The 26,465-nt window shown below is 40.5% G+C and overlaps 1 protein-coding gene across 8 annotated transcripts in view; it reads right to left on the reverse strand.

Moving 5' to 3' along the window:
- Positions 1-11,527, reverse strand: part of MET (MET proto-oncogene, receptor tyrosine kinase) — a 144,321-nt gene extending 132,794 nt beyond the window's left edge. For 6 of the 8 annotated variants that reach the window (XM_036328904.1, XM_036328902.1, XM_036328903.1 and 3 more), the window contains exon 1: positions 11,294-11,527. The gene's annotated coding sequence lies outside the window, so the exon portion shown is untranslated. The remainder of the gene's footprint in view (positions 1-11,293) is intronic. The other 2 variants (XM_036328900.1, XM_036328898.1) reach the window with 1 other exon arrangement.
- Between the last annotated feature and the right edge of the window lie 14,938 nt (positions 11,528-26,465).

Genomic DNA, 26,465 nt, shown 5'->3' on the forward strand with positions numbered 1-26,465 from the left:
TTGAGACAAAAGCAGAGAGGTAATAATGAGTGACATGGAGCCACTTTGGCTGTTTAGTTTCTAAACCAGAGGTGGGGAACCTTTTTTTTCTGCCCCGGGCCATCTGGATATTTATAACATCATTCGAGGGCCACACAAAATTATCAACTTAAAAATCAGCCTGCTATATTTGGTCAAATATTTAATTAACTCACCTCTAATGCCATGGCAGGGCCAGACCAATTGATTTTGTGGGCCTTATACGGCCCTTGGTTGTTCCCCACCCCTGCTAAACCATAAAGAAAGATATTACACTGAAAATAAGAGAAGCCAAAGAGCTTCAAGAGCTTGAGAGAATGGCGAAAGTTTGCAATTATTGTAATGGGAAGAGAGAAAAAGGAAAAGGACCAAAACAAGAACACAAGTTCGATTGAGGTACAACTCATTCTAATGCCCATTCTCATTGAGTGTCTAAGCCATCGGCAAGGCAGATGTGAGGATGAAACGGATCCATAAACATGACCTCAGTAGTGAAGTCCTTGTGTTGTTTATATAATCCCACAGATCCATAAGCCTTTATTAAGAGGAAATGTCAGCATTTGATTGTTTTTATTTTAAAACCATTTTTATTGAAATCTGCAAGGAATTAACTTCAGGGAAAAGAAAAACATACTGAGACAGATACCCTGCTCTCTTTTTAATAGAACCAACAGTCTAAAGATGCTAAACAAATGAATCAGATATATTGGTAATCTAGCTTTGAAAATTAAAACCCATTTAGGAATTGTGAGAGTCTTGATCCTAAATACCAGTTTAGTTATTCACTCAGAATCTTTAGTAACATTTGGAAAGTAATTAATCAACTTATGACACAAGATTCAAGGGCTTCCACCTTTCATTGTTGTTAATGAAACTGTATGGGGTTTTATCTGCATTTATCTGGTAATTGAAACAACAATTTTTTTGTGTGACCTCTTTGAAGACCCAAAGAATATTTAAAATCATTGGACCTTATCTACAGATTTCACGGCACGAATATGTGTTAGTGAGGCTGAAAGAGAATTTAGAAATATCTTAATTCAGACATGAGAGAAAGTTAATTTTTGAAAAGTCCAAAATGCACATTCATTTCTGTTAGGGCAAAGTTGTTTTCGGTAGAACTTAAAATATTGATTGCACTGTTTTCCACTCAATTTAAAAAATAGGTAGGGGTTGCCCTGGCTGGTGTGACTCAGTTGGTTGAGCATCATTCCGTGCACCAAAGCGTCACTGTTCTGATTCTAGTCAGGGCACATGCCGAGGTTGTGGGTTCAGGCCCCAGTCGGGGTGTGTGCGGGAGGCAGCCTATCGATGGTGCTCTCTCACATCGATGTTTCTCTCTCTCTCTTCCTCTCCCTTTTTTTCTAAAATCAATTTAAAAACCTTAAAAAAAAAAAAAACACAACAACCCAGCTACGGTAATATTTTAAGCCCAAAGGCTCACAAGGTCCCTAAAAGATTCTATTTGTCTGCTGTTTTTGTCTTAACTAGGCAGTAGTTGGACCACGAGCTCACTTTGGCCAGGATAACCATCAGTAGGAGTAGGGATTCTGCCTGAAAGTGAGGCCAGAGTCAGGTGACAGATGCTCACCTAAGACTCTCAGAGGAGCAGCAATAAACAGGAAGTGCTAATATGAGCTTTCCTCAAATCTTTAGACCACTGTCTGAGTTCATGTTTGGAACATGACAAATGCAATTTCTACACACACTCCAGCATGAACTCTGTATATTCAAGGCCCAAAGAAATGTCCTCAGGATAATATCCACAAGAAAAGCTAATATACCTCTACAACAGATGATATCCCAATGGACAGTAATTGTGGATATAGTTTTTAGGGACATAACTTTTGTAATAGATGCATTATAAGCACTGATATGCTAGGAAATTTTAGTCATGAAAATGATGTAAAACAGTTACAAGTTTATTTGCTTTTTCTTTTAATACAATGACTTCTTCTGAAACATAGACTTTCATTTAGAGTGTTTGTATGTAACTAATAGAGGGCTTAGGACATACCTCTGACATTCAGACTAAAAGTTATTCCTGCTTCTGCTAAATCTTCCTGGTAGCTGAGAGTAGGGTAAACTAAGAGGACTGGGTAGGAGTGGGTAGATTATGGTCTAGCTTCTCCCAGAATCAAACTACCTGTGACAGAGTTGGAGGAAGTTCAGACTTTGCTTATTGTGTGCCCTACTATTTTCCTGTGAGCTTCCCTTGATTCTGTACTCAGCTTTTTTCCTATTTGTAAGGCAGCAGTCTGATTCCTAATGGGACACATTATTCATGATTTCCAATGCACCCAAGCCCATGACCTTACAGCATATCCACTTACCTCTCTCCTCCCTTAACCCATAAAAACCTCTAGGTCTTCTACTTCACTATTTATTTTCTGTATCTGTGACATGAGAGTTATCACAAAAATTTTCTTAAATTGAACTACATATTTCCAAATGTACTAGTATAAATATAGAGGCATTTGACTGCTAATTTATCAAATTGTGAAATTGTGAGACCTTTTAAATGGAATTAAGAATAATCCTATATAATAAAAGGCTAATATGGAAATTGACTGAACTGCATAACAACCTGTTGCTATGACATGCACGGACCACTAGGGGGCAGATGTTGAATGCAGAAGCTGCCCCCTGGTGGTCAGTGCACTCCCACAGGGGGAGCGTTGCTCAGCCAGAAGACAGGCTCACAACTGGCGAGCACAGTGGTGGTGGCAGGAGCCTCTCCTGCCTCTGCGTCAGTGCTAAGGATGTTCAGCTGATGGCTTAGGCCTGGGGAGTAGGCCTAAGCCATCAGTCGGACATCCCCTGAGGGCTCCCAGACTGCGAGAGGGTGCAGACCAGGCTGAGGGATCCCCCCACCCCTGAGTGCATGAATTTTGTGCACTGGGCCTCTAGTTTAGTTATAAATGTATACAAACACATTAATATATAATTATTATTGGTCCTCTGGTTAACCATTGAAGCAAAACTTAAGCTGGTCAAAACTACATAATAGCTCAGCCAGTGCTGCTCAGTGGTTGAGTGTTGACTTATGAATCAGGAGGTCATGGTTCAATTCCCAGTCAGGGCACATGCCTGGGTTGCAGGCTTGATCCATAGTAGGGGATCTTTCATCATTGATGTTTCTATTTCCCTCTCTCCCTCTCCCTTCCTCTCTGAAATCAATAAAAATATATATTTTAAAAAATCAAACAAAACAAACCCAAAACTATATAAATAAGTTACTCCTTATACAGTGCAATCTATAATTAAATTTCAAAACAAGCTTTAATGATGATATATGTATTTGGCAACCTTCAGGTTCACTTAAGAGAATCTCCATTTCAAAACCATAATAACACAATTTTCCTTTCTTTCCCCACCAAGATATAAGAAATTGCCAAATTCTGGTACCTCAATGTCACACAGATACAAGACACTTTTGATCAGGGAAAGTTTTCTGGGGAACAAATGTGATACGTTGTTAGAAATTCATAATATAATAAAAAGATCTCAGTGTACATGTTTCAGTACTGCACCTCCTAAATTCATTCTTTCTTTGAGACAGAAGGAGTTGCTGTTTCCATAGCTTTAATACTCTAGTCATGTACTTTTCAACTGTACTTAAAGTACATATTTGGGCTGAATCCCTATGGGAAGTATAGTTACCAGAAAGCACAGACTCACAAACAGGAAATATAACTAGAGTAAGAAGGTGTTGTTCTCCACACAATAGAGTTCAAAGATGTGTCATTCATGTAATTTGGAGCAAGCCCCAACACCACTATTATTGTTCAATGTCCCTTATGACAACTTAGGATTAAAGCATCATGTTTTCTAAGCCTATTTGAACTTGCTGCTCTTGCTTATAGATACAAATAACCTGCCCCTTTCTGTGCATAGTTTTCAATCAGTAAGCATGTCAAGGTGAAAAGAAGGATAGCAGGAATTGTATAAGTGGTGGTGGTGGCGGGGCAGGGATGGGGGTTAGGAGGAGTCAATTTTCAGAAAGCATATGGTAAAACTGAATACTTAATCAAATTAGCCTAGAATTCCTTCCTATTTTCAGCACTTTTTTTGCAAAAGCAGTTACTTCATGGTACAGAATGAATTACAATAAATGTCATACATTTAGTTAGATGGAATATTTAAAAAATTTGTCGAACCAGGTCACTGGCTCAGAATAGATGTCATTCTAAGACATGACAGATGGATACTGATATTGAACAGAAAGATTGACATTAGCTGGGAGGTTCTGGCAGAAGAAAATGTCATTCATTTAACATTCAACAACATATTTACTGAGTACCTTCTGTGTGCCAGTATAAACTTATAATAAATATTTGGACTTTTTAAATATATATATGTAATATTTTGTATTACAATAGAAAGAGGAGTTGTGCCAAAATAATGTCCTCGGGGTTAGTAAGGATTATAACGGAATAAGACTGGTCTTTAAAAATACTTATATTTTTTACATTGCATCAGAAAAATGCATTAGTACTCATTCAAACATCCATTCCGTCATGGTTGCAGGATTTTAGATTTCAGATTTTCGACGACCCTTAGTAAAAACCAACTTCCTATTTTTCTGGAACAAAAGGGGCCTTAACATGGCTTCAAAGATTTCTTAGACATCAAAGAGCTTAGAGAGACATACAGTTTATAGATAATGATTTAGGATTTAGTGAATAAAAAACACATGGATTAAATTTCTTTTAAAAGACCCCTAGGTTTACTTTTTAAGAACTAAAATGTTGGTCTAAACACGTTAGTCTCGAGCAAAGCCCAGACTGATTTTTAAAGATAGAGTTGTCTTATGGACCTAAAACTTGGCTGGGTTTTCCTTTCACACATGATCAGGCCTCAAAAGGAGGCAACCTGCCTTCTGCTAACCAGATTACTCCACTTCTCTTTCTCTGACTGGTGAAAACTACATTATTTCAAAGGCCTCCAGCTTTGAATGCTCTTCTTGATATTAAATAAAATACTAAAAACCAAAACCATCTCATGGTCTTACTGAACAACTGGAGCACTTCTTAATTCCTCCAAGTCAATTATTTCCTTTGTTTTAACATACAACTTTAAAATTGGACCTGAGGTTCTAGGTGCTGTCTCAGATTTCCAACTACTGAAGAATAAAATATCATTTCACAGTAGGAAAAGGCCACTGATCTTAATATGTGTACTCCTTCGTGACATATTATTATATTTGCATTAAAATAGTAGGAAGAAATACAGTACATAATCTTCCGGTCTAACACAGAGGCCTTCCGGAAGGCCACTAGCCTGGGTCTTTCAAGTTCTTAGAACTAAAGGAAACAAGTTAGTGCACAACCTGTGAGCTTTTACTCCTTTGGAAAAATAGATTGCAACACACATCTGATGGCTTTTAAGGGCCCTTGAAACCAACACAGTGTGCCTTTTGAATTTCAATGGTAGAGAAATAACAATTCGCGAAGTTCAGGGAGATCTAAACCAAACCAAACAAAATAAAATACAAAACAAGAAAGTGCCAGTATTCCAAAGAGAGGATTTATTCTGAAGGAGAACTTGGAAATGAAATATGAAATGTACATATAAAGTTACGATGAATTTAGGTTTCAGAAAATGATTGCTTTGGTTCAACAACGAAATCGCTAGGTAACCCTCTAGTTTAGAGTTATATATATAGCTTGATAGAAAGTGTGGTGGGCTGATGAGTTTAGAAAAAATAAGTATGTGCCAATATATAAAATTTAAAGTATCTTTTTCTTTTTAAATTGCTAAACTAATGTTCCAGAGAGGGGGGAAAAAATCTGAGAACTACAGAAGATAAAACACTTTGCAGAAGTGGTCCTGGGGCTCTTTGGGCAAGTATGCTGCTGAAGGTCACACAGCACCTCAAGGTCACACAGGGGATCACTTGGCAGGTATAGTCATGGCCAAGATGGCAAACAGGACCACCAGGAGCCAGAGCTGGCCCACAGACATTTTGTCTCTCTAGCCGCACAGTTTTAAACATGCTGAGTTAACATTTAAATACTGAGAGATTTCTAGCTTCTCCTGAAAATTTGAAAGACAGCACCACATGCCACACACTGGGCCTCATGGCAATGCTGACGATACCAAGCAGTCGCTGCCCTCTTAGGGCTTTTTCTGAGCAGATTGTCCTTCCATAGTGAAGGGATTAGCTTTACCATTTAGGTTAGCTGTTTGCAAATCTTGATACAGGATATAGACAGCGTATGAGGAAGAAGGAAGGAAAGATGCTGGGAATCCAACACAGTGGCTTACCACTGGAAAGGGGCAAGGAAGGTAAGAGAAAAAGGAAAGAAAGGAGTGCACAGCAGACAGAAACTGCATGCTATAAAATGTACCCCCCTACTGCCTCCAGGTGTATACTACGGAGGGGGACCCATGACAAAGATACGGGTTTTGCTCTCAACAAATCCCTTTGGGCCAAGCTCATAGTGTGGAAAACAAGAAGGAAAATTGTCCAAGTGGAGCAATATCCCTGATCAGGCAAATGGAGGAGAATACCATGGGTTCTCTTCTTCCCGACCCCATAAACCAAGGGATGTGGGCCACAACTTCATCTTCATTTTGAGACTGTAGTGAACTATGGCAGGCACTGCCCAGGTACTTCCCGTGAAGAACCAGCGGCACCGTGGACAGCTGTGCCGGCCGTGGACTGCGTAATGCCAGACAAAACAAAACGAGAATGGGGCACTCCTGAGGAATGCAGAGTAGAAGCCCTGCCCCAGATCTCCACCTGGGTTGGTTTTTCATCTCCTTCGGGGTCTAGCCTTTGAAGTAAGGCCTCCTCTGATCCCACTACTGAATTTCTCAATCACCACCCGATTTCCCCTTATTCCCCTCCACCACTTTATGCTTCCTTATAGTTCTTAGCATCACCTCATATACAATGTGTTTTATTTATTGTTTGCCTTCCTAAATATAGAACAGAACATCATGAGGTCGGAGAATTTTGTCTCTTGTGTTTTTTTTTATATATTTTATTGATTTTTTACAGAGAGGAAGGGAGAGAGATAGAGAGTTAGAAACATCGATGAGAGAGAAACATCGATCAGCTGCCTCCTGCACATCCCCCACTGGGGATGTGCCCGCAACCCAGGTACATGCCCTTGACCGGAATCGAACCTGGGACCTTTCAGTCCACAGGCCGACGCTCTATCCACTGAGCCAAACCGGTTTTGGCGAATTTTGTCTCTTTTATTCTCTGCTGCATTGCCAGAATCTCAAGTTATGCCTAGTAGGTGCACAACAAATTATCCATAATGACCAAATCCTCACTCACTTTCTTGGAGTACAGGAATTAGCTTTCACTAGAACCTGTGATTCCCTGACCACATTTTATAATTGCTCTGGCCATATTTTATAATAATCCTTTGTTATATTTGGAGAAATACATTTTCAAATCCTATGGACCATTATATCATTTATATGGCTCATAAGCTCTTATATAACTTCTATGGAACCTATAGCTATTACAGAAATCAAAAACAACAGGAGTATCCTCCATAACATACTTGCAGAAATTCACATAATCACAGAAGAAATATGTATACCTGGGTATGTGCTTAGCCAGTTAACTGCTTCTTTTTTTATTTTAAATTGTGCTGTGTTTACACCTCCTGCTATACAGGCCAGATGTATGATTTTTCTCTCAATTACATTTTACAGCTTATAAAAATACTTTTTCATTTTGTCCTTGAAAAGCAAAGTAATCAGATTTTACCGAATGTTTTTACTGAAACAAATTCCAAGGAGAATATAGAGTTAAACACAACTGAGGAGATATCTGAAAATGGGCTTTCTAATAGAAGGGTAGATGATAAAATTATTCACAACTCTTAATATGATACTAGGAGAATGCCCCACACACGTGAACAAAGCTTTTCTTGGTATGCTTTACTACAAAAAGAGAAAGCAAGAAAAAAAAAAAACTGGAGGAAGAGAAGGTGAGAGAACCCCTAGAGACTAGAAATGTATATTCATCATTCATCACTAACCTAAGGAACCCAACCTACTTCTGTGGAAATGCTTCAAAAAGTTAACCTTCATGGATGACTGGGCGGATGCTGTATGGTGATATTAAGACAGCTATGGGAGCGAGGCTCTTGCACAGTTTTGTTGCCTATTATATGGGGGAGTTAAGATATTGTCTACCTTGTAAGGTTGTTGCGCTATCAGAAAGATGATATGCTCAGAAACAGCTTGAAAATGTTAAGGGGTCTTTAAGTTCCAATCTTTTGACTAAAAACTAAAACTGTATTTAATAGCAAACGGGATGATTTCTAACAATGTCATTCTCGTGTGATATCCCCTCAATAATTATGGATCTTGGTTCCATTTTATGTGTTATTTATCTCTATACCTAGATTGTAAACTCTTATAGGGACAGAGATTTAATTTCTTCTTTTAAAAAAAATGTTTTTATTGAGTTTTAGAGAGAGAGGAAGGGAGAGGAACAGAGAGATGGAAACATCGGTAAGAAAGAAACATCATTCACTGGCTGCCTCCTGTACACCCCCCACTGGGGATCAAGCCCCCAACCTAGGCATGTGCCCAGACTAGGAATCGAACCAGTGACCTCTTGGTTCATGGGTCAATGCTCAACCACTGAGCAACATCAGCTGGGCCTCATTTCTTCCTTTTTAAAAAATGTTACAAACACATATGATGCTCTACATACCGTTCTTAGCTGTTTTTAGAAATGTGGGTCTGGCAGCAACTTGGCCCGCTAACTCAAGTGATGCTGAATTGACAGTAGTCAGTATATCTATCATTTATTACTGAGAGGTGACTATTTATTTTGCACTGAGCAAAGCCCATAAAGAAATTATGTCCTGAGGGCTAGAATCAAAGACAACAGTTTCAACATCCACCAGTGAGGTAAACTTCCTGGCACTTGAGTTTCTGCATATTTTCTCCCCTTAAGGCGGCACAATGAGGAAATTTGGTATGCCATGAACAAACACAGCAGCTCCAGGAAAATATTAGGGATGCTGGGAAAAAGAAAACATAGATGTCCTGGTGAGAAGCATTAAACCTAATGACAGTGATAAAGAAACCATGAAAATGGGGAAATGGGGCATCCAAGGGCTTGGAAGCACCTCTGACCAAAAGCGGGCGGGGGGGGGGGGGGGGGGGGACGGGGGGACCAGAAGGGATGAGGAGGAAAGGGGCAGAAGGACAGGAGCTGCCCTGAATGTGTAGGGAGCTATGCACTCATTACAGGTGTGTCACCATAGGCATCGGTGCAGCCACCACTGTGTGTCCTGACAGGCTGCCAGGCTTTTTGAGTTATTCGCTTTATCTTGACATAACCATATTTGAGAACAAGTTTATTCGAGGTTACTGTATAGATTTGTAAAAGAAAAATTAGACTAATCCTATTTTGGACTTAAAAAACAACAGCTGAGGAAATTGATTTCTGAAATGTATTTCTTAGTTTAATCTTCATTAAAACAAATTTATAAAATTTAAGATTATAGTGGAACGTATGCTTAGAAGGTCTTAAAATGAATTGTAAAATGGGTATTTTTCCTGCTTAGAAAAGTGTCATTTTTTTCATTGTAGGTTTAAAAGTCATGAAGATACCAGTTATGCGCTTTCATAATGACTGGCTGTGGTTAATCTTGTACATCTTTATCATTCAGATAAACAAATCTTTATCCTTCATCCACTAATTCTGAAGGCACATCTAATGTAAATCCCTATTGTGATGTATTAAGAACAAAGCAGTCTTTGAAAAAATAGTAGTCAGCAGACCATCTTCTATATACATAAATTACATTCAGTTAAAATAAAGCTATTTTTAGGTTAATAACTATAGGCTTACGCACTGTTAAGTGTGAAACCTGAAAAGAATTTTAAAAACAACAGTATATTTTATATGCACTCAGACATATTTTTGGTACTATAAAAATTTCTTATGAGGGATGTAAATCTCACCTGTGTTATTCAGCAATTCCAAAAGAATGAACACAGAATACACCCAGACTTGTAGTATATGGTTGGAACCAAACCACCTCACTTCTGTTCCATTATGGAAGTTTACATGTTAAAACAAAGCCCAATCCACTTAGAGCTAAAAAGGAAAGCTTTGTACCTGTAAATAACCCAAGCAACACTTACAGTTTACATAAAGGCACAATTTATGTCCCAGTAGCACAGAGAAACATGATGTACATTACTTTCAGATCATCTTCATGCAGAAAAAAAGTCATTAATCAGCTATAATAGTTTAGCTGTAAAAGAATATAATGTTTCTCTGAATCCATTTGCATGTGTCTGGCTGACGGAAACAACAGAATAAACCTCTACCCAATTCTACAATACGTGAACAGTCTTCTTAAAATTCAGGAGAGGGTCCAGATAGTATATAATCTCTCCAGTGTCAGTTTATACAATCCTATCATATTCCCTGGCCATCTTAATTTGGCAATTAAAGTATCCCGATTATTTTGACTAAGAAAGTTGACAATATTTCATTCTACCCAGCGCTCCTTTGAACACAAAAGTGTGATAAGGTAAAATAAATTGGGCAACTATTCATGCATGAGCCACTGGAATCCTCTTCAACTGCCAAATTTGTAAACGGCTCTTTTGAAATAGAAAGGTATGAAACGGGAAACCGTACTTTGTTGTAAATTCTGCACTGGCAATAGTCAGTGAAAATACTTTCATTTGTGCTTTAATTCTTAGGCCAGTACTAGCCAGCCGATCCGACCTCTGGTTATAATCTGTTTACCTAATAAGACAGATGCCCTCCACAGCGCCCCAGCAAAGAGCTAAGGTACAATTGAAAATGATGGATCACAAGTCCTGTGTATTTGCCAGAAATGAAGAATTCAGCCCTTCACAGAAACATCAGTCCCTTGGAAGGACCCTCACGTAGTACAGTTAAAGCAGGGCTAAGAGCAAGGAAACCTATGGGCTCCAACCTTGACAGGAGCATCACCCTGGGACATGGTGGCCAGATCCCTTGTCTAGGGCTGAGTCAGATCGCAGCCCTGAAACTTGGCCATAAACATACATCACTCTCCTACCCCAGCGCCTCTGAGTCATACAGGTGGCCGCCTGCAGCGAACCCCTGAAACAGAAAAGCCTCCATCTAGTTTCGACTTCCCCCCTGACCACATCCCTTGTTCCAGAAGCCCCTGAACCCTCGCCTACCCCTCTGGATCAGCAGTCAGGTCCCTTAGGGAACAAAGAGACAGAGGCGCTGGGGCGCGGGGTGGGGTGCGGGATCTGAAGGCGGTGGTAGTTTTACCTTGAGGCGCCCAGGAACCGGCGGCGGCGAAGTCAGTCGCGCAGGGACCACCCGCGCGCCCCGCGCCGCCGCGAAGCGAGTCAGCTGTCGTCCCGCGTCCGGCTCGCGCCCTCCGCTGGGCTCCGCATCTGGTCACAAAGCGCTAGGCGAGGGCCCCGGGTCACCTGCGGCCCGATCCCGCGAGCGTCCGACCCGCCGGCGGCGGCGCGCTCCCCGCCCCTTCCCACCCGCGCGCTGATCGGCTGGTGACTCAGCCGCGAACCGGCGCGCGCGGCCCGAGGCGGCCCCGGGCGCGTCCCGGCGGGAGGCACTGCCCCCCCACCCAACCCAGGAGCTCGGCCTCCTGCCCGCCCCAGCACGTGTTCGTCTGTCTGGCGTACCGTCCGTCCGCCTCGTCCGCCGGTGGCGGGAGCGAAGAGGTGCTGACTGGCACCACTCCGAGGGGGAATCGGCTCCCGCCCTTCCTGCCTCCCGCGCGCCTGGCCCCGCGGGGGCCGCGTTTCCTCCCACCCTGCCCCCGCCCGCGACAAGGTGAAACTTTTTAGGTGAAGTTTCCTCGCCCCGTGCGCTCTCTCCTCCCCAAGCTGGGGCCGTTGGAAGTCAGCGCCGCGGCACACAAGCGGCACCCAGTCTCCCCCTTCTGGCGCTCGCGGGGCGAGCGTCCCCGGGCGCGCACACCCCGGCCCCCCGCGGGCGCACAGCCCGCGCGCTGCGGGAGGGAAGAGCGCGGGGCTCTCTCTGCCTCTCCCACGTCTTGGGTAGCTGCCGGGCACCGACTCCGGCAGAGAAAGATTTGGGCACCACGTAAACAAGGAGCTCATTGTCAGAGACAGAGGTAGGAGTGGATGGACAGACTGTCCAATGATTCCATTATGCAGCGATTATCCCCTGCTATAATTCGGATTTCTGGAAGGAAGAACAACACAGGAGTTTAACCCCGTGGAAACCTCAGTTTCCTTAACTTTTTTTTTTCTTTTTTTTTTTCATAGCAGGAAACAGGCTGATTAAATAACTAGGCAAACATCAATGAACAAGCAAAAGAGAACAAAAGTGTAATTCTTGAATGTTGAGATCGTATGATTTGAAAAAAGGGTTTGAGGGCTTGTGTAGTTGTAATGAGGATTGTGTTAGGAGAACTTTATATCCCACATGCCTGGATATAAGAATTGACATTAACTTTCAAGAGAAAGCAAAACAGTCACAGGTAAGGGGATCTGAGGAACAGCAGTGCCTGTTAGGACTCAGCATTCTCTTTTCCAACTCTCCTTAAGGGCTTGCTCAGATAATATTCACAGTTGGGAGACAATTTACTATGCAGGTTCGGGAATTATTTACTACAGGTTGGAAAATAGAAAAGTCTAGTAAGAATAGTTAGCGTTTTCCTGAGAGCTTACTATGTGCCAGACACTTTGCCGGGGACTCTACACAAAGTAATTTCAGTCCTCAAACGTGGTTGCCTCACTATTCCTCAATTTTATGGAAGCGGACAGTTCCCTACTTAATAGTACAGCCCTGCGTTGAAGCATTTTGCAAATGATGAAACGGAGTGCCGAGAGGGTCACACAGCTGTTGGTAAGATCAGAGAGGTTAGAACCCAGCTCAAATCCCAGTCAGGTGTTCCTCACACCATGCCAAGAGGTTGGCAAGGCTGACTAAGCAACACACTCCTACCAGAGATTTCTTGATATCACATGGCATAATTTAACTATGACTATGGTTCAGAGTATAATGCTAATTTAGTGGCTGGAGGGTACTAGGCCTATTCATGGACAGATCGATTACAGAAAAATGGTGACTAAACTAATGAACTCACACACACACACACACACACACACACACACACACACATAATTAGTCATACTTGTCCAAAGCAATTACTAGAGTGCTGTTTCTATTTCCTAGTTTCCATAGCAGTATGTTATCTTGGTTTGTAGATTGCATTATGTAGTTGCTTTAACAGGTTTTCTGAGTTTGTGTGCCATGATAACAATATAAAAGAAAAATATTACAATTAAAGTAGTGGAAAGACCCAGGAAAGCCAATGCAAAGTGGAAAATAGAGTATAAATTCAAGTAATATGTTATATATTGTCAGTACTGAACTTTACTAGTTTCTAATTATTGAAAAATTCAATACATTTTAAAACAAGTAAAAAGTGCCATTTTGATTTATTAACCATACATAAGGAGATAACATTTTTATAAAAATAACATAACCAAGAACCGCATAACTAAAAGTATCTGTGTGTGTGTAAATCAAATAATTAGTTTTTAAACGCTGCCTAGATAGGTTTGATCAGGAAAACGAGTACAAGTAATTACACAAGTTTGAACATGGATAGAAGCAGATAATTCATAAAGGCAATAGGAGCTCTACACTTCAGTTTTGGTTTTGTGGCAACGTCAATAGTTGCTGTTTAACTTTCCTTGGGCCCATGGCATGGTGACATGCTGTATGATGAAGTTCTGCTGGTATGTGCCTAACCAAAGCAAACCCCCGTGGTTGGCTAAGCAACACCTGTTCCCAATCAAACATTCCCTTGCCTTCTTCCACTCTTGGGGCTGGAAATGCTTGTTTTCCCAGACTCCTTTGCAGCCAGACATGGCCATGGGATGTCATTCTGGCAATGAGGTGACGCTGAAGGTGGTTGGGGACTTCAGTGAAAGAGTTTAGTTCCCTGATTAAAGGGATCTCATGAGCTGGTGTCACACCTTCCCATTTCCTGCTTTCTTGATTTCATATATCATACCCAGCAGAGAGCCATCTTGCAACTATGAAAAAAAGAAGTTGGCTCTGACATTGCTGAGCTACAGCACCAATGCCAGTGGACACCTGCTGATCAAGTATTTTATGGGAAAATACTTGTTCTAGACCCGTGGTCTGCAAACCGCGGCTTGCGAGCCACATGCGGCTCTTTGGCCCCTTGAGTGTGGCTTTTCCACAAAATACCACGTGCGGGCGCGCACGTACAGTGTGATTGAAACTTTGTGGCCCATGCGCAGAAGTCGGTATTTTGTGGAAGAGCTGGCATTTTGTGGAAGAGCCACAGTCAAGGGGCCAAAGAGCCGCATGTAACTTGCGAGCTGCGGTTTGCCTAGCCGCAGTTTGCCGACCACAGTTCTAGACACTGTTAGCCAGTGTTACTGTTTCCTTTGGCCAAAAACATTCAAAACTGATATACCTCTCAAATGGGGAGCAAGACATCTGCCAAACTGAGTTTAGCATAGTAGTTAAGAGTGTGGGTTTTAAAGCCAGGTAGCCTGGATTTTAACCCCAGTTCTCCTGCTTGCGAGCTATACGACTACAGGCCAGTGGCTTATATCTCTGTGTCTTATCTGTAAAAAGGGGGTAATAATAGTACTAATTTGAGGATGAAATGAGAAGCTAGCTATAAGTAAAGCACATGGAATAGTGTCTGATAAAATATAAGTGCTTAAGGGCATGAGCTATCCTTATCCACATGCTAAACCATAAACACAATCTCTTCTGTTGACCTGAAGATGGGCCTAACAGTAGCCATGGTCAAGGGAGAGAGGAACACAGTGTCCTGCCACATCCTTCCTGCTTTCCCTTCAACACAGTGCAATTTGGATCTTAGAAGGTACACTTTAAGTTCATTCGCATGGTGCTGTTTTTGAAACAAAAATGAAAGCAATCTTCTTAGAGGCTTTATGCTGGCAGCCCGTGGAAGGTAGGGCCCACAGACATGCACAGGTCCACAGAATGTTTTTTAAAGTTTGTGCTGCAGCAGACAGAACATACATTATGCAGTTTGCCATTGTCCTACCGTCTTCTCTTACAATCCATCCAGCCTACTTCTGATCTTATTTTTTAATCTTTTTTTAAAAATTAATTCCAGACAGAGGAAGGGAGAGGGAGAGAATGATAGGAACATCAATGATGAGAGAGAATCGTTGACTGGCTGCCTCCTGCACACCCCTTACTGGGGATCAAGCCCGCAACCCGGGCATGTGCCACTGAGCTACACCTGCCCGGCCTACCTCTGATCTTGATGTCACTTTGTCCTGTAGGCATTAGGATTTGTGACACCTGTCTTAGAATATTTTTTTTTCTTGGATTCCCTCTCTCTGCCCTCTCCAACTCTCTGATCCTGTTGCCCCTATTATTGTGCTTATGGAAAATGTATCACAAAAAGACAAGAAGAAAAATGATTTGATTGTTTCTCAAATAATTTCTGCGGAAAAAAAATACATTTTGGGGATGTAAGAATCCTCTTATCTTTTAGTGATATGTTATCCACGTTACAATATTAAAGAATCTGAAATTAACATGGGGGAAAAAAAAACCAGAAAAGAAAAGAAACCCACCCCAAACATGCTTTTTCCCTCTTAGTAGCCTCTGTAACAATTTTCTGTAAAGTTAGTTTAATAGATAACCTGCTTTGGAAAACCTCACCGTAAAGAATGGAAATGCAGCTATAAGGAGATAGAGGAGAGCGATTTCAATATGGACTGCTTTTATGTCGATTTGTACTGGTCATTTGCTGGTGGCTAGGCTCCCTAAAAGTAAAACATGCAATGCTAAGTTATCGAAAAATATAACTAAGTTTATCCAATATTGAGGACAAGTACAAGGCAGTTATGCTCCTGAAGCTACAAATACCATGATTTTAATCAGAAGGCCTGGGAGACTGGAGGCAGGAAAATGAAAAAGAAATTACCACTTCCAATAGGGTGTAGCAATTTTGCTAGTGATTTGGGTCATTTTCATGTCCAGCTTTTTGCGTCTCATAAAATATGCAAAGGTAGAATGTATTTAGCTCCCATTTATTAAATGTCTGCCATATAACAGTCATGTGCTTGGGTTCTACATATGTCCTCACAACAAAACTCTAGGACAGTATCATCCTCTAGTTTACACCCAGGGAAATGCAGCTCAGAGAGATCATGTCACTTCTGCAAGGTCACACACCTGGCCTAAGTCTGTCCCTTTCCAGAACTGTACTTCCCATTGCAACATTTATCAACTGTTTCTCCTCCTGCGGTGAATGATGCAGTCCTTTAACATAGAGCAGCACAACGTAAGGCTTCCTCCCATTTTTCCTTTCTTCTCTGCACTCTAAGGGATGGCCACCCTCTGCTTGTTTTGACCCTTGGGGACTGATGTTGCAGTGAAGAATAATGGTGCTAGCACCACCTATGTTGTCCATAGGTTGGAGCAAGGGTCCCAGGCAGTCAGGGTGGCCTAGGGGATGGGCTGTAGGTGTGAGCGACCAAGGCCTTCCTGATGTGAAAAGGAACTGGAATGCTCTTTCCCCGTGTCTCTGTTTTTAGGACCCCTTCACTCTCCTTTGGGAACTTAGGGAATGTGAGAAAGAGAAGCCCAGATGACAGAGTCCAGAGTCCTAAGCGAGGGTCTTTTTGAGAATGTCTGTCTTCTCAGAAGATAAAAAATAAAGACAATGACTTGTAGAAAGGCTGCCCTCATAATTATCCTATCAATAGTTCCCTTTATGAAGCTCAGTTAATTTCTTTTTCTTCTCTTTTCCATTCTCATTTTTTCTTTTCCTTTTCTGTCTTTTACCTTGTGGTAAATTACAAAAGCATTTTGGGGAAAAATCTTTCATTTTTATATAACATAGTATAGCATTATTTCCCAACTAGCACATCCATTCCCTCTGTTAATTCAAAATGTTTGGCACTAATACAAATGGATTAGCTATCTTGGGAAATAATGCATTAACAATAATAAATATATTTCTTGCCCTAGCTGGTTTAGCTCAGTGGATGAAGTGCCGGCCTGCAGAATAAAGGGTCCCAGGTTCGATTCTGACCAAGAGCATATGCCTGGGTTGCAGTCTCGATCCCCAGTGTGGGGCATGCAGGAGGCAGCCAATCAATGATTCTTTCTTATCATTGATGTTTCTATCTTTCTATCCCTTTCCCTTCCTCTCTGAAATCAATAAAAATAAATAAATGTATTTCTTTCATCGATTAGCATTTATTTATGGTTAACCCTTTAGAAAAATGTATGTAAGTGTGTGTATGTTAGTGTAGTTAGTGCCATGTGTTAGTGTAGTTGCTGCAGTTCTAACTTTTACCACTAACTTGATGAGTGCTTTGGCACTTAACTGTGGATCAGTTATTTCATCTATAAAGACATTTCCAAAGTCTGATGAAAATGATATTAAAAAATTAAGTATCAACCAAAATTTTACTGAGACCAGTCCTTTCGAAGCAAATACACCAAACAAGGTGCTAGTTGTATTGTACATAAGGGATGTTGTATTAGAAAGAAAGTACTCTGGAGTGTGGTTCTTATTACTATTCCTTGTCCAAATATGATAAAATTCTTTTTTCTATTTCAATGATTGATTTAATAATCAACTTAGGGATAGTATATTTGGTGATCCCGAAAGTAAATTAGGCAGTTTAGAAATGGCTGTGATATTTAACAGTTTAAGAGGTAATATATAGGTCTTAGTGGCATTGAAAAAAAATGATAGAATGTTTGAAAGGTTTGATTAGAATCATTGTGACTATTACACATTCTGATGTATACTGAAGTCTAATAAAGATGGTTCCAATACTTTTGTACTGGCCAGATTTCAACCATTTGTTTAACAACCTTGGAGTCAAGGTATAATTACTAGTCACGTGGGTTCAAAACACACAGAAGAAATGGCAATAATTCTGGATTAACCTTGGTTTTCCAATTAAGAATTTAAAAACAACATATTAAAAAATAGTACAGACAAATTGTGGCCAGTCAAGGGCCATGCTCAGAAAGTCAGCAGTGGTGCAAACTGCTTCAGATCTCTAGTTCACCAATTCATTATAAACAACCCGGCCTTTACTTACTTTAAAAAACAAAATTCAACCAAACTGCCCCAAGGGGCAGTTGCAAACTAGCCTCCAGACAGAACTGTCAGAGTCAATAAAATCACCTACAAATTTTTGTGCTTATGTTGAAGGAATTCTCAGAGAGTATGTAACCTGAATTAGAAAAGACATCTTCTTAAAGCTTTTCCTGAAGTGTCTGGGCCATCTGTTTTGGCCCAAGCTCCCATGTTAGAGCTGTTATCAAGTACTATTGGCTCTCCCATTGCTACTGTTAACAAATGAATTTGTCACCCCAAAGTTAAGAAAAACCAGATGTTTCCTTTGTTGTTCAGTATTCCAATGGCAGGTCAAGAGCATGTTTAAACAGCACCAGTGCAATTGAGAAATAATCTTAGTAACCTGATCAATGAGGTCATATGATTTAGGATAATTTCAAGATTTTGAATGAATTTCAATATTTGGCTATCTACAATTATTGGATTACCCTCAAATTAATCTGTTGTTGTTTTTTCATAAATAGAAACCTATATTTTATGGGAATCATAATTTGTATGGAAACAGTTATAAATCCTATATAATAAAAGCCTAATATGCTAAGTGTCCAGTTGTCCCGTCATCTGTTCAACCAATCAAAGTGTAATATATTCATGATATGCTAAGGCCACTCAACCACTCACTATGACATGCACTGACCTCCAGGGGGCAGACGCTCAATGCAGGAGCTGCCCCCTGGTGGTCAGCGCGCTCCCACAGGGGGATTGCCCCTCAGCCAGAAGCCAGACTCATGGCTAGCGAGCACAGCAGCGATGGCGGGAGCCTCTCCCTCCTCCACTGCAGAGCTAAGGATGTCTGACTGCCGGCTTAGGCCCGCTCTCATAGGCCCGGCAGTCAGACATCCCCTAAGGGCTCCTGGACTGTGAGAGGGTGCAGGCCAGGCTGAGGGACTCCCTCCCCCCCACCCCCTTCTGAGTGCAGGAATTTCATGCACCAGGCCTCTAGTATGGAATAAAATATTTAAATATGTATAACCTATAACCTGAGGTCTTGTAATACATCAATTAATTTCTTACCCAAATGTTTATTGAGCCCATGCCATGTGCCAGGGAAGTATTAGCGTCTGGGCTACAAAGATGGATGAGATGTGATCCTTAACATTGAGGGCCTCATAATCTAGCATAGCAAACTCACATGTAAATCAGCATACCTGGTACAACATGGCAAGTGCTAACCACTGTTAGGAGAGTGTCATGGACTAACTGTGGCGATTGGGAGGAGATGAGGGGACATGGAAGACACTGTGAGGGAGGCCACATTTGAGCCACATCTGAAAGGATCAGGAGGAGTTTACCAGGCAACTGTATTTTCAGGGGGGATTTGCAGATGAGGAAATGAATTCTTTTTTTAAAAAAAATTTTGTTTTATTGCTTAAAATATTACAAAGAGTGGTACATATGTCTCCCTTTTTTTCCCCCTTGACCTTTCCCTGGCCTCCGTTCCCCCCCACCCCCCGCCAGTGTCTTGTGTCCATTGGTTATGCTTATATGCATGCATACAAGTCCTTTGGTTGATCTCTTACACCACCCCCCGCCCCCAACCTTCCCTGGCCTTCCTGCTGTAGTTTGACAGTCTGTTCGATGCTGCTCTGCCTCTGTATCTATTTTTGTTCATCAGTTTATAATGGTCTTTATTATCCATAAACGAGTGAGGTCATGTGGTATTTTTCTTTCATTGACTGGCTTATTTCACTTAGCATAATGCTCTCCAGTTCCATCCATGCTGTTGCAAATGGTAAGACCACTTGGTGGTAATAAAAATTGAGCCCCATTCAGAAAGGTTACTTTTGATTTGTCTTATTTACTTTTTGTTGTTTAATGATAGTCTGGTGCACAATGATGAGCTTATGTTGGACTTGTTAAGCTTAAGGTGGAGTATTTATGTGTCCTTGCACAATGACTTGTGACAGGTCTGGAACTTACACTAAAATACCAATGTGCCGATTGTTCTATTGCCTACTTGGTTATGTTGGCAACTAGGTTTTTTAGACTTCCCTTTTTCAGGCAATTTAAGGCTGAAGTTGGCTTAAAGGGAAGCTGTGTGAGATCTGGGAGGCAGAAGAGAAGCAGCTGTAATTATGTTCTGAAGGTTATCGCTGGCCCCAGGGTACTGCTGGGTTTCAATTTGTTCTTGCTCTTCCGTTCTTCCTGATGCTGGTCTTGGCTACCACAAGTGACCCCAGGCCTCCACTGGATGCTTTGCTGACAATTCACAGAGGTGGCAGCCATGGCCAACAACCTTCCATATACTTATGGTCCAACCCCAGTAGCAATACATGTTAGCTTCCACAGCTTCCTGAAAGTTCTGACTCCTTCGTGACTTTTCTGCTTTGTCAACTACATTTTGTAGATCTTTATCTTCCCAGCTCTTCCCACAATTGAGTGAGTATTCATTCCTATCATAAACTCCTTCTCCCATCACATTCAGAGTGGTTCTACTTTCCTGATTAAATCTGTTTAAAGCTACAACTGATGTGTACTTTCAAACAGAACTCCTTGAAAACACTACGTTTTCCACTCAAAACTGTTTATCACTTGAAATTGTTTCGAGAGTCTGTTTTTTTCTGGACTTCCCAATAGTGAGCACTAGTGCAGAATGATGGTCTTAATACGTCCAAATAGGAGACATTGTCAGGAAAGCTCTGAGGAATCTCAAGAAAAGTCAACATTTGGTTCTTATGCTGTTGAAAGACACATTATTACTATTACTTTTTGTTTGTTTAAGTTTTTGTTTTATTTTTGAAATTAATTTCCATTCAAATTGTGTCAACATAAGAAATTTTCATGCTCTCAGAGCATGAGTGGGGTGGTGGGGCGGGGAGGTTGGGGGTTAATGGGAAATGAGGACACATTTGTAATGCCTTAACCAATAAAGAAATTTTAAAAAAAAGAAATGTTCAAACCTGTAGAGAATTTTTATGAGGTTATTTGAGCCAAACTGACAACAACTGCTGGGAAACAAAATATCAATGGATTGAGAAAATGCTTGAGAATGGCAGTTTTGCAGCAGTCTCAATGTGCTTTCTTCTTTACTTTTCTAGTTGTACGATCTCCATTCAGCCAGCTTTTAGACGGTTCTGTTATTATTTCTTTTTGTATGTGAACATTTTAATATAATCTAGTACTCCAGAACTGTCTGGACCATAGAGAGCCGGACATGAAAGGTATTAGGTGCCTTGCATACAGGAAGGGAGGACGAAGGCAGATTATGGCAGGAAAAGAGGAGTTCATCCTGCTGGCAGGTGGAGGCATTCCTGGGGTAAAGTGGGATAAAGCCTCTTATTGAAAAAACAGCTGTGGAACAGGGATCCTGATGCTATTGGCTCAAGAAAGATCCCCTCATGAGAAGGTTATGACAGGAGTGAGTGAGGGTACTGTCTAGAACTCTAGAATAAGCTTTTGAGTTGCTTTTCTCCATGCACCCCTGTCCTGGGGAGATGGTGGAGTTTAAGTCCAAGGATTATAAGAAAATACATTGACTTTGTTGCTGGTATTGGGAAATGAGACTTGGTCTAGAAAACTGTGTTCCCTGAGAGGGAAGTTCATAGCACTTCAGGCTTACCTCAAAAAAAACCAAGAAAAATTAACAATAAGTTATTTAATTTTACAACTTAAAGAATTAGAAAGAGAACAATAAGAAAAGCCCAGAAAAAGTAGAAGGAAGGAAATAGTAAAGATTAGAGAAGAAATAAATGACATAAAGATTTAAAAAAAATACAAAAAAGTCAATGAAACCAAGAGCCGATTCTTTGAAAGGATAAACAAGATTGATGAACCATTAGCCAGACTCATCATGAAACAAAGAGAGAGAACCCAAATAAATAAAATCAGAAACAAAAGCAGAGAAGTAACCACTGATACCATAGAAATGCAAAGGATTGTAAGAAAATACTATGAATAACTATATCCCAACAAGCTGGATATGTGGATGAAATGGAAAAATTCCTAGAAAAATACAATCTCCCAAAACTGAATCAGGAATAATAAAAAAACCTGAATAGGCCAATAACAACTGATAAAATAGAAGCGGTAATAATAATAATAATAATAATAAAAACTCCCAGCAAACAAAAGCTCATGTCCAGATGGCTTCACAGGGGAGTTTTACCAAACATTAAAAAAAGAACTAACACCTGTACTCCTCAAACTATTCCAAAAAATCCAAGAGGAGGCACACTTCCAAGCTCTTTTTTTAATGAGGCCAGCATTATCCTAACTCCAAAACCAGATAAAGACACTACAAAGAAAGATAATTACAGGCCAATATCCCTGATGACCATAGATACTAAAATTCTCAACAAAATATTAGCAAATCAGATCTAGCAATATATTAAAAAGATCATACACCATGACAAAGTGAAATTTATTCCAGTGATGCAAGGCTGGTACAATATTCACAATAAATGTGATACATCATATAAAAATGTTAAAAGACAAAAATCACATGATCATATCAATAGATGCAGAAAAAACATTCAACAAAATCCAACACCCATTTTTGATACAAACTCTCAGCAAAGTTGAAATAGAGGGATTATACCTCAACATGATAAAGGCCATATATGACAAACCTACAGCCAACACCAAACTCAATGGGCAAAAACTAAAACCATTTCCCCTAAGAACAGGAACAAGACAGGGATATCCACTTTCACCACTTTTATTCAACATAATACTGGAAGTCCTAGCCACAACAATCAGACAAGAAGAAGAAATAAAAGGCATCCAAATTGGAAAGGAGGAAGTGAAGCTCTCATTATTCTCAGATGACATGATATTGTGTGTAGAAAACCCTAAAGAATCCACCAAAAAAACCCAAAACACAACCTACTAGATTCAATAAACAAATTTGGCAATATAGCAGGATACAAAATCAACACCCAGAAGTTGATAGCTTTTTTATACACTAATAATGAATGCTCAGAAAGAGAAACTAAACAAATAATCCTATTTACTGCTGCAAAAAAATTAATCCTACCAGACCTGAGGCCCTGAACCTAACTGTTCCCCTATACCTGGGCTCCTAAGCACTAAAGAGAAAAAACCAACATGATATAGAAAAATGTTAGTTACATGCAAACAAGTGGTTAGAATAAGATGGAATTGGAGACATTGTAGAAAATAGGTCTACCTTTCATCTACCTTTCATCTAGCGCCAATATTCTACCTTTGTGTGGAAATTACCGAAAAATCAGTTCAGCAGTCTGGTAGGGTTCATTAAGATACTTAGGAATAAATTTAACCAAGGAGGTAAAAGACTTGTACTCAGAAAACTACAGGGCATTGAACAAAATAGAGAAAGATATAAACAAATGGAAGAATATACCATGTTCATGGATTGGTAAAATTAACATCATTAAAATGTCTATACTACCCTAGGCAATCTATAGATTCAATGCAATCCTTATGAAATTACCAACAGCATATTTCACAGATCTAGAACAAATAATCCAAAAATTTATATGGAACCAAAAAAGACCCCTAATAGCTGCAGCAATCTTGAGAAAGAAGAACAAAGTTGGAGGAATCACAATACCAGATATCAAATTATACTACAAAGATACCGTAATTAAAACAGCCTGGTTCTAGCACAAGGACAGGCATATAGATGAATGGAACAGAATAGAGACCCCGGAAATCAACCAAGCCATCATGCTCAGTTAATATTTGGCAAAGGAGGCAAGAGCATACAATGGAGTCAGGACAGTCTCTTCAATAAACGTTTTGGGAAAAATTGGACAGATACTTGCAAAAACATGAAACTAGACCCCTAACTTACACACAAGAATAAACTCAAAATGAATAAAACTTAAATATAAGTCAGGAAATCATAAAAATCCTAGAAGAAACCACAGGCAGCAAAATCTCAGACATCTATCCTAGCAATATGTTTACAGATACATCTCCTAGGGCTGTGGTCGGCAAACTGCGGCTCGCGAGCCACATGTGGCTCTTTGGCCCCTTGAGTGTGGCTCTTCCACAAAATACCACGTGCAGGCGTGCATGTACAGTGTGATTGAAACTTCGTGGTCCATGCACAGAAGTCGGCATTTTGTAGAAGAGCCACATTCAAGGGGCCAAAGAGCCGCATGTGGCTCGCGAGCTGCAGTTTGCCGACCACTGGAAAGGAAACTAAGGAGAAAATAAATGGGACTACATCAAAATAAGAATCTTCTGCACAGCAAAAGAAACCATCAGCAAAATGAAAAGGGGGCCCACTGTATGGGAGAACATATTTGGCAATGATACATCTGATAAAGGGTTAATATCCAAAATGTATAAGGAACTCATACAACTTAACAAAAGGAACACAAACAATCCAATTTAAAAAAAATGGGCAAAGGACCTAAATAGATACTTCTCCAAAGTGGACAGATAGACAGAAAAGAGACATATGAAAAAATGCTTAAAGTCACTTATCATCAGAGAGATACAAATAAAAACAACAATGAGGTATCACCTCACACTTGTCAGAATGACTGCCATCAACAAATCAACAAATGACAAGTGCTTGCAAGGATGTGGAGAAAAGGGAATCCTAGTACATTGCTAGTGGGAATGCATACTGGTGCAGCCACTGTGGAAAACAGTATGGAGTTTCCTCAAAAATTAAATATGGAACTGCCATTTGACCCAGTGATCCCACTTCTAGGAATATATTCTAAGAAACCTGGAACACCTATCAGAAAGAATGTATGCACCCTTATGTTCCTAGCAGCACAATTTACAATAGCTAAAAATCAGGAAATAGCCCAAGTGCCCATCAATGGATGAATGGATAAAAAAAGCTGTGGTGCATTTATACCATGAATACTATGCAGCAGTAAAAAAGAAGAATCTCTTACTCTTTGAGACAATATGGAGACCTGGAGAATATCATGCTGAGTGAAATAAGTCAGTCAGAGAAAGACAAGTATTACATGATCTTACTCATATATGGAATCTAATTAACAAAACAAACTGATGAACTGAGTGGATCCAAAGTCATGGAAGCATGGAACAGAGTGTGGAATCTCGGAGGGAAGGCGGATGAGGGTGGGTGGGAGGGGATCAACCAAAGACCTTGTATACATGTGTGCATAACCCATAGACACAGATAATAGGGTGGTGAAGGTCTGGGGTGGGGATCAGGCTTGAGCTAGAGCAGTGGTCGGCAAACTCATTAGTCAACAGAGTCAAATATCAACAGTACAACGATTGAAATTTCTTTTGAGAGCCAAATTTTTTAAACTTAAACTATATAGGTAGGTACATTGTTATTAACTTAATTAGGGTACTCCTAAGGCAGTGATGGCGAACCTTTTGGCGTGCCAGCATTTTGAAAAACCCTAACTTAACTCTGGTGCTATGTCACATATAGAAATTTTTTGATATTTGCAACCATAGTAAAACAAAGACTTATATTTTTGATATTTATTTTATATATTTAAATGCCATTTAACAAAGAAAAATCAACCAAAAAAAATGAGTTCGCGTGTCACCTCTGACATGCATGTCATAGGTTCACCATCACTGTCCTAAGGCTTAGGAAGAGCCACACTCAAGGGGCCAAAGAGCCGCATGTGGCTCGCGCGCTGCAGTTTGCCTACCATGGAGCTAGAGGGTGTCAATGAGAGGAAAAAGGGAACATATGTAATACTTTCAACAATAAACAAAAAAAACAACCAAAAAACAGAAAAGTGTGTGCCCTGGGGAGTATTTTCTGCTTTTTGCCTTTCTTCAAAGCTCGCAAAGGAGAACATAGGTGTCTCCTACTCCAGGAAGAGAGCCAGTTTTGGCAGCCCAGCCAACAAAGACAATAGTATTGGCATAGTTTATTCCTTTGGTAGGAATAGCCTCCTTCTTATATTCACATGGCAAACTCTTACTCATTTTATAAAATCCAAAACTAACGTTGGGTTTTCCCTGACTGACAGCCCTCGCCAGTCCTGCCCTGCTTCTCACCCTGGGCAGGGTGACAGGTTGCTTCATCTTGTTTTCCAGTGACACTTCATACTCCTGGTTTAGTGCATCTCCCACTGTACTACAATTAGCTGTTTTTCTGTTGTTGACCACATGACCTAATGATATATTAATTTTGTGTTTTCCCCCCTGTCTTCTGCTTTATGGATCAGAAAGCATTAAGGCAAATAAAATAAGAAAAGCTGCCACTGGGCAGAAGGAGGTAGGAAATCTTACATCTCTAGAGTGTTGCATATAAAGAAGGCACTGCCTCACTGCAAATATAGGATAACCCAGCTTTGCATTAGCTTGGTTATCAGGCAAGGCGGAAGACATAGTACACTTTCAATTTGCTGAAAAACCTTGATATCTATG

The sequence above is a fragment of the Myotis myotis genome, unplaced genomic scaffold, assembly GCF_014108235.1.
Source record: "Myotis myotis isolate mMyoMyo1 unplaced genomic scaffold, mMyoMyo1.p scaffold_m19_p_11, whole genome shotgun sequence".
In the NCBI taxonomy this organism is placed as follows: domain Eukaryota; kingdom Metazoa; phylum Chordata; class Mammalia; order Chiroptera; family Vespertilionidae; genus Myotis; species Myotis myotis.